We start from the raw sequence: 7628 nt of genomic DNA, 5'->3' as shown, positions 1-7628 counted from the left end.
ATTACATTCGCACAATTTTTGTTGCAAGAGTTGAGGTTATTTTCATTTTGGTCTATTGGGAAACTTATGTTTCAAGTCCATGGTCAAAGATCTCTTAATTGTTCCTCACCTGGCCTTGCAGTTAGACATTGACTGACCAAACAGTCTGCCTTCATTAGCCGTTATTACTGTCCATTATCTCACTGCAGCAATAGTTCCTTTATCTGACTTTACATTCAGCTCTCGTCTAGAATTAAAATCGGCTCTTCAGCCCATCATCATCAGGCCTTACTATTGGCCTTTATCTGACCCTACAGTTTACCCTCATGCTTTATCATCAACCCTTATCTGGCCATGCAATTGACTATTATCTAGCCATACAGTCTGCTTTTATAAGGCCATTATCCAACCCTACAGTCTGTTCTTATGAGGCAATTATCTTGCCCTACAATCTGTTCTTATGATGTCATTTCTGGGTCGATCTGAGGAACCAAGAGATACAGATCATTGCTTATCTGGCCGGTTGGCTCATTTGGGCCCGGTCGGCCATAGAAGGCAACAGAGCTACGAAGGAATTACTTCGATTGCTCGACAACCTGTGATTTCGGGTCAATCTCCATAAGTCTCGCCTGCGACCATCAGGCCACTTAGAATGGTTAGCCATTCAGTGGGACCTTTCGAAGCACACGTTGTCTCTCCCTTCCAAAAGTAAGAGGAATAGGTTCCAAGATCAAGAATTTCTCAAGCACAAACAGGTGTCCAAAGAGCCTAGAAAGTATCCTCGGCCTTTTCCAATTCACTTCAGTAACAGATCTCCTAATAAAAGCCAAACTCAAGACATCAATCGATTTTGGAGAAAGAGAGCTACAGTACCTATAAGAAGACAAGGTCTCGAAGATCCCCTCTGTCTGGAAAATGAGACTACGCCCATGGTCCGAACCGAAGAACCTCTCCAAAGCGGTTCCTCTACAATTCCCACCTCCACAAGTGACATTCCATTCAGCCGTGTCTCTAAGTGGATGGGGGGATTTCTCCGAACATCAGACGTTTCAGGTTCTTGGTCACTAGCCATGAAACAGTCCCATATCAATGTTCTCGAAGCCATGGCAGTGTTCTTGACCCTGAAGAGAGAGACTCCTCCGAGGTCGACCCACATCAGAGTAGTGTCAGACAGCACAGACGAGGTACACTACGGAAACAGGGGAGGATCCAAGTCACCCAACCTGAATCAGATCCTGGTCACTTTCTTTGCCTGGGCAACAGAAAAGAACTGGTTCCTGTCAGCACCTCACCTAGCGGGAGGCCAGGATGTGAGAACGGGCTCACTATCCAGGACGAGTCCCCTGGAGTCAGAATTTCATTCCGGTGGATACTCAGGCTCGTTCCAGGCATCCGGGTAGATCTATTCACATCTCAGATCAATCACAAACTTCCTTGTTATGTGACCCCAATCCTGGACCCTCGGGCTCATGCCATGGACGCATTACCCCGGGATTGGAACCATTAGAGGAAGATTTCCCTATCTCTCCCAGTGAATCTTCTAAAAACTTTTACACCGACTGCGCTCCTTCCGGGGCGCAGTGGCTTTAGTACCACCTCACTGCCCAAGAACAGTTGGTTTCCTCTCCTCCTCGAGTGGAAACTCCGTCCCATCCGGATCCCGTTCCTCAAACTGACCCGAGTATTCCAAACTCACTGTGTCAGATTACTCAAGGATGGCCAAAACCCTAACTTTGTGGACTACAGGAAGTTGGCAGCTCGTAGAGACGCGAACATTGAACCGGAAAACGATTTCTTCATCGAATCAGACAAAAGGGACTCGACAATTCGCCAATATGATTCGGCCGTTAACCCCCAAAATAGGTGGTCTCCTTGGAAAGTTATTCCTCTTCTCCAAGATACTTCTCTATGTCCGGTCACCACTCTCAGGGCCTTTTTAGCCACGACTGCTACCCGATCGTCTGGCCCCTTGTTTATCAGAGAACAAGGAGGTACCATTCCCATACGTGGTATTAGGCTATAGATCCTATACTTCATTTAACAAGCCAATCCGGGATCATTTCCCCCAGAAGATGGACTTTGATGACCTTATAAAGTTCACGGGTTGGGAATCTCCTATGGTCTTCAAACGCCACTATCTAATGAACTTACAGGCTCTTAAATACCCAACAGTTGCAGCTGGGAGCCTTATCTCTCCCCAGTGATCTTTTGTTCTTCCTTTCATCCATCTCTTTTCTTCTCCCTCCTACCCGCCACTCGCACCACGACGCCGCTTCCTTGGTGGTTCGTTAGCCCTAAGTTTATTACATATTAGGTTATGTTTGTAACTATTATTGATTACCGTTGTTATAGGGTTGGGATATTCTTAGCCATGTCAGTTTTGTAGCATGTTTCCTCTGATACTCGGAGGCTTCCCTGTTATCATGTTTGTTTACCTTAATTATTTATGATTTTCTTTACATGGTGTTGTTTCTCTCCCCTCATTAAATTAGTTGTTATTGTTGGGCTTGGAAGGCATTCTCTGGTACATTTTCACCCGGCGCCACAGATCGACCCAGAAAAGGGATTTTGACGAAGGAAAAATCTATTTCTGGGGAGAGACCTGTGGCGCCCGGTGAAACCCTTCCCCTTTATTTTACACGATCCCACCCTTTCCTTTCCAAGCCGTCATGACCATTACAGAAGGATGTTGTTCAGATGGCGCTCGCGTCGTGGCGGTGGTGGTTGGCTAGGACCTTTGTATCGGCCCATCCCTTTGACGAAGGAATTATCTAAATGGAAGACAACCTGTGAATAGTGGTTTTCACGCGCCTTTGCTTTATACACGACACCCAAAAGGTGCTCGCGCGAGGGTAGTAACCTCAGCATTCCATGCTTTTTTCTTTCTCTGGTATAATTGGAAGGTTTTATCAGAAAAGATATATAAGAAGGACTCTTTTCACCGGGCGCCACAGGTCTCTCCCCAGAAATAGATTTTTCCTTCGTCAAAATCCCTTTATCTGGCCTTACAATCTGCTCTTATGAGGCCTTTAACTGGTCCTATAGTCTACCCAAATGAGACCATTATCTAACCTAACGGTTTAGCCTCATCAGGTCTTACTATAAGCCCTCATCTGGCCAAAGATGGGTCCACATTTGCCCCTGCAATTGGCCATTATCTGGTCCTGCAATTGATTCTTATCTGGCCATACAATCTGCTCTCATCAGGCATAACTAAAAAAAGCTCATCTGATATTAGATGTACCTTTATCTGGTTCTGTAATTTGCTCTTATCAGGCATAACTATAAAAAACTCATCTGGCCTTGGATAGACACTTATTTGGCTGCAATTGGCCCTTATCAGGCATTAAATTCTACCCTCATCAGGTCTTACTATAAGCTATCATCAACCCAAAGATTGACCCTCATCTGGCCAAAGATTGGCCCTCATCAGGCCAATGATTGATCCTAATCTGGACAAAGATTGGCCCTTACCTGGCCAAGGATTGACCATAATCTGGCCAAAGATTGGCCCTTACCTGGCCAAAGATTTTCCCTAATCTGGCCAAAGATTGGCCATTACCTGGCCAAAGATTGGCCCTAATCTGGCCAAAGATTGGCTCTCACCTGGCCAAAGATTGGCGCTCATCTGGCCAAAGATTGGCGCTCATCTGGCCAAAGATTGGCCCTCATCTGCCCAAAGATTGACCCTAATCTGGCCCTGCAATCCGCCATTATCTGGCTCACAGTCCGTTCATAAGAGACCTTACTATCAGCCCTTAGCCTACCTGGTCCTGCAATTGGCCTTTATCTCGTCCTGCAATTGGCCCTTATCTGGTATTAAAGTCTACCCTCATCAGGTTTTACGACAAGTCCTCACACGGCCAAAGATTGGCCCTCATCTGGCCAAAAATTGGCCCTCATCTGGCCAAAAATTGGCCCTCACCTGGCACTGTGAACAGCCATTATCTGCCCTACAATATTTCCTTATCTGGCCCTACAAATTGGCTCTTATACGACCATAAAACATGCCCTTATCAGGTCTTACTACTGACCCTCATTTAGCCCTGCAATCAACTTCAGTCTGCCCTCTCTGATCCTGCAACCGGCCCCCATCTGGTCCTGTAACCGGTCCTTATCTGGCTATACAGTCTGCCTTCATCAAGCAGGTAGTATGTACCTATCAGTTTCAGTTAGGATTTTCTTTTTTTGTTGTAAGCCTAATTTTCCCTGACAAATATTTCCAGCCTGTGTTCATGTTCAAATAATTTTCTTCATCACTTATTTCATGATCAGAAAACCACAATTTAATCTAGAGTTGTTTAAATGATAGTTTCATTCATTGTTTATTGTCTTAATTTGAACTTGTGTTATTTCCTGTCCTGTAAGCTCTGCTCTTTCCACCATTTTGACCATGGAGTTTCCACTGTATGTTCGTCTATAGTCAAATGAGATGCAGAAATTGTAGCTTTTATAAGTTAGAGTAATTTTCGACTTGTATATAAGCTTTTCATAGCTTCGTGCACCTTCTAAGTATTTTATGTCAGCTGCTATTTTATTGAACCTGCAAAGAGAATATTATCTAAATAGAAAGGAAATATCTGAATCTGAAAAAATATGGGTTAGTTATCCTTTAATACAATGCATTAATCAACATAGATATACTCTCATGTTGACCTTCTATTGTAAATTATGAAAATTTAACATCCCTAAATGAAGTTGAGTGAAGTGTTCCAAGGTAAATTATGAAAATTTAACATCCCTAAATGAATTTGAGTGAAGTGTTCCAAATAAGTTATTTTTGGAAATTATTGCCATAAACACAAAGTGTATTATGCACGTAGTTTAAGCTATTCATTCACTGGAAAAAAAGCCAAGAATGTCATTTGTAAGAATGTTGCTGTTAAACGTGCCATAGTTCGATTAAACTTTTTCTCATGATTAACATGGTATTGTCATGCAAAAACCACTTTTTTTTTTAAAGTTATTCAAACAAAGTTATCAGAAATAATTAAGATTCTAAGTAATTTCTTAACAAATACATTGTGATTATAGAGCAGATGTGGTCTTTGAAATAATTTCTGAATAATTTTGCAATGAGAACAATAGAGAGATTTTCCTAGCTTAAAACGATATTTGGCTATTGATAATTTTCTATCAGAATCTTAAAAAAAAAAAAAGCAGCATTTATTAACATATTTAACTAAATCTACGAAATCTTATCTGATCACTGATACAAAACTCTAGTTGTTATTCCAGGCAGAGTCTTAATAATACTAATTTCAGTTTACCATTTTACCAAGTAAACCAGTAAACTTATTAGTCTTTGAAATCCATACGATGATACACTCTCTACATAACCCCAAATGCTTCTTTATCTTTGACAAGGTCAAGATGATAAAGGAAATTCAGTGCACACACTTTCTTACCGTTTATTCAGCGGCCACAAATCCCATTCTGAGGTTGCTTGCTTGCTTGCCTTTAGATTGTCTGGTCCTTGCAGCCAGACATGGGCTCTTGCAACGTTGCACCATATAGTGCTCTGAGGTTGTCGATAATTCTAAAATTTCCTTACAGTTTTGTCTCTGTAGATTTGACTATATCGTTCACAAAAGCCAGGCCTATAAAGAAAAAGCGATTATTAGTGCAATGTTAAGTGAAATCAACCCTATTACTAAAAGAGCCTAATAAGATTGATAAATATTTACATTATATTGAGTTGATTCTTTCACAGACTTTGACAACCCAGTATGCCTAATATCAGAGACAAAGGTTTTGCAAACTAATAATGATTTGGGATTGATGAATTCAATGCCAATTGTGAGATGGGCAAAAGGTGGATAGTACATGCGTAAAGCAAAACCTACAAGGAATTCAGTAAGAGGAGGATAAACTCAGAATTTCAAGCCTTTAAAATACATAAATGATCACCACTAACATATTGAATACTAGTGAAGATATTGGCTTTAAGAATTCACTAACAAAAGTCAAGTGGAACAAATGTAAAAGGTAACCCTTTATCAGTTGAGTATGTTGCCATCTTACTCTAAAGGAGGTACTGTACCAGGAATCTCTAACTGGTAATTAGCAATAGACGCTCATAAACTCGAACTATTATGGATAATATCTAGTTGACTTTAGTTGATGTAAAAGTGACCAAAATTGCATCTATGTACCACATATGTACAAAAGGATATTGACTGTCAAGTCAAAGAACTGCTCTAGATTAATTCTAGCCATTCATGCCCATTTTTTGGTAATAACAAAACATTGTAATTAGTAAAAGTACCTTATTGATTAGTTACTTTTGAACCCAATGTGGTCATAACCTGATAATTAGTTGCATTGGCAGTTAAATTATCCTTCCAATTAAAGTGTCACAGCCACTAAGTTTCCAGAAATGGATACTTCATTATAATTTCAAAAAATCTTTGGAAAAGATTCTGAGCATGAACAACTGACAATGCTTCATTTTCTTTGAAATATGGTTATTAGATTCTTGAAAAACACTTCATATCTTATTACAGTAAAGAGCAGTAAGGCATTTGCTTGTTCATTACATGGCTGGTTGGTTTTAGATTGCCCTACATATAGCAGGACAAAGGGTCTTGCGTTGGCAGCCTGTAAGTGGGATAAGGATGTGAAGGAGGTAGCTTATATATATGAAAGAGGTAAAGTTATATAAGGATAATGATGGGATGGATGGGAAAGGATGAAAGGACCATGACAACCGTGGAAGTAGTCCGAAGCTCAGACGAGGCGCCGCAAAGCAAACGTTGTCACCCAAACCTGGTTCCTTCAAGTCTTGGAAAAATTTTATCTTTTCTTATCGTAACCCAAAAAGAAATACATTCATTACATCTCCAGTCAAAACCAACTATTGAAAGTCAACATAAAGAGAGACTTGCAAAACTAATGTTTTCACTTCCAAGGAACATTATAAGAATCAGCTATCAAGCTAGACACAAACTATCTAAGCTTTTACATTGTTTCGAATTGTTAAACAATACTAGAATTACTTTCCTTTCAGTATGAGTGTTAGCAAGTACCCAGATGAAATAAAAAATTTTAATCAGTACCTCGACCAACTAAGTATGAACAATATACCAATAGATGCAGTACTTTTTGCTTTGAAGGGGACACATTAGATCCTACAGGAAGAATTGGTCATGTGAAAAGAATGCTGAATCTTTCAAGACATTACAAAGATCTGAGAGAGCAAATATCACAATGGGCTCAACCTTTTAGTACTCCCCTACCCAGGAATATTTGTTTCAAGAGACACGGGACCACATTGTTCCAAACGTCTAGAAATGTTATTTTTATTAATAAAATAAATTTTTGAATATACTTACCCGGTGATTATATAGGCTGCAACTCTGTTGCTCGACAGAAAACTCTACGTTCAAAATACGCCAGCGATCGCTATGCAGGTAGGGGTGTACATCAACAGCGCCATCTGTCTAGCAGGTACTCAGTACTCAATGTAAACACAGAACCAATTTTCTCCTCGGTCCACTGGGTCTCTATTGGGGAGGAAGGGAGGGTCCTTTAATATATAATCACCGGATAAGTATATTCAAAAATTTATTTTATTAATAAAAATAACATTTTTCAATATTAAACTTAGCCGGTGATTATATAGGCTGATTCACACCCAGGGGGGTGGG

This window comes from Palaemon carinicauda, chromosome 37, assembly GCF_036898095.1.
Source record: "Palaemon carinicauda isolate YSFRI2023 chromosome 37, ASM3689809v2, whole genome shotgun sequence".
Lineage (NCBI taxonomy): Eukaryota > Metazoa > Arthropoda > Malacostraca > Decapoda > Palaemonidae > Palaemon > Palaemon carinicauda.
The sequence above is the reverse complement of the archived record's forward strand: the minus strand, read 5'-3'. Positions refer to the sequence as shown.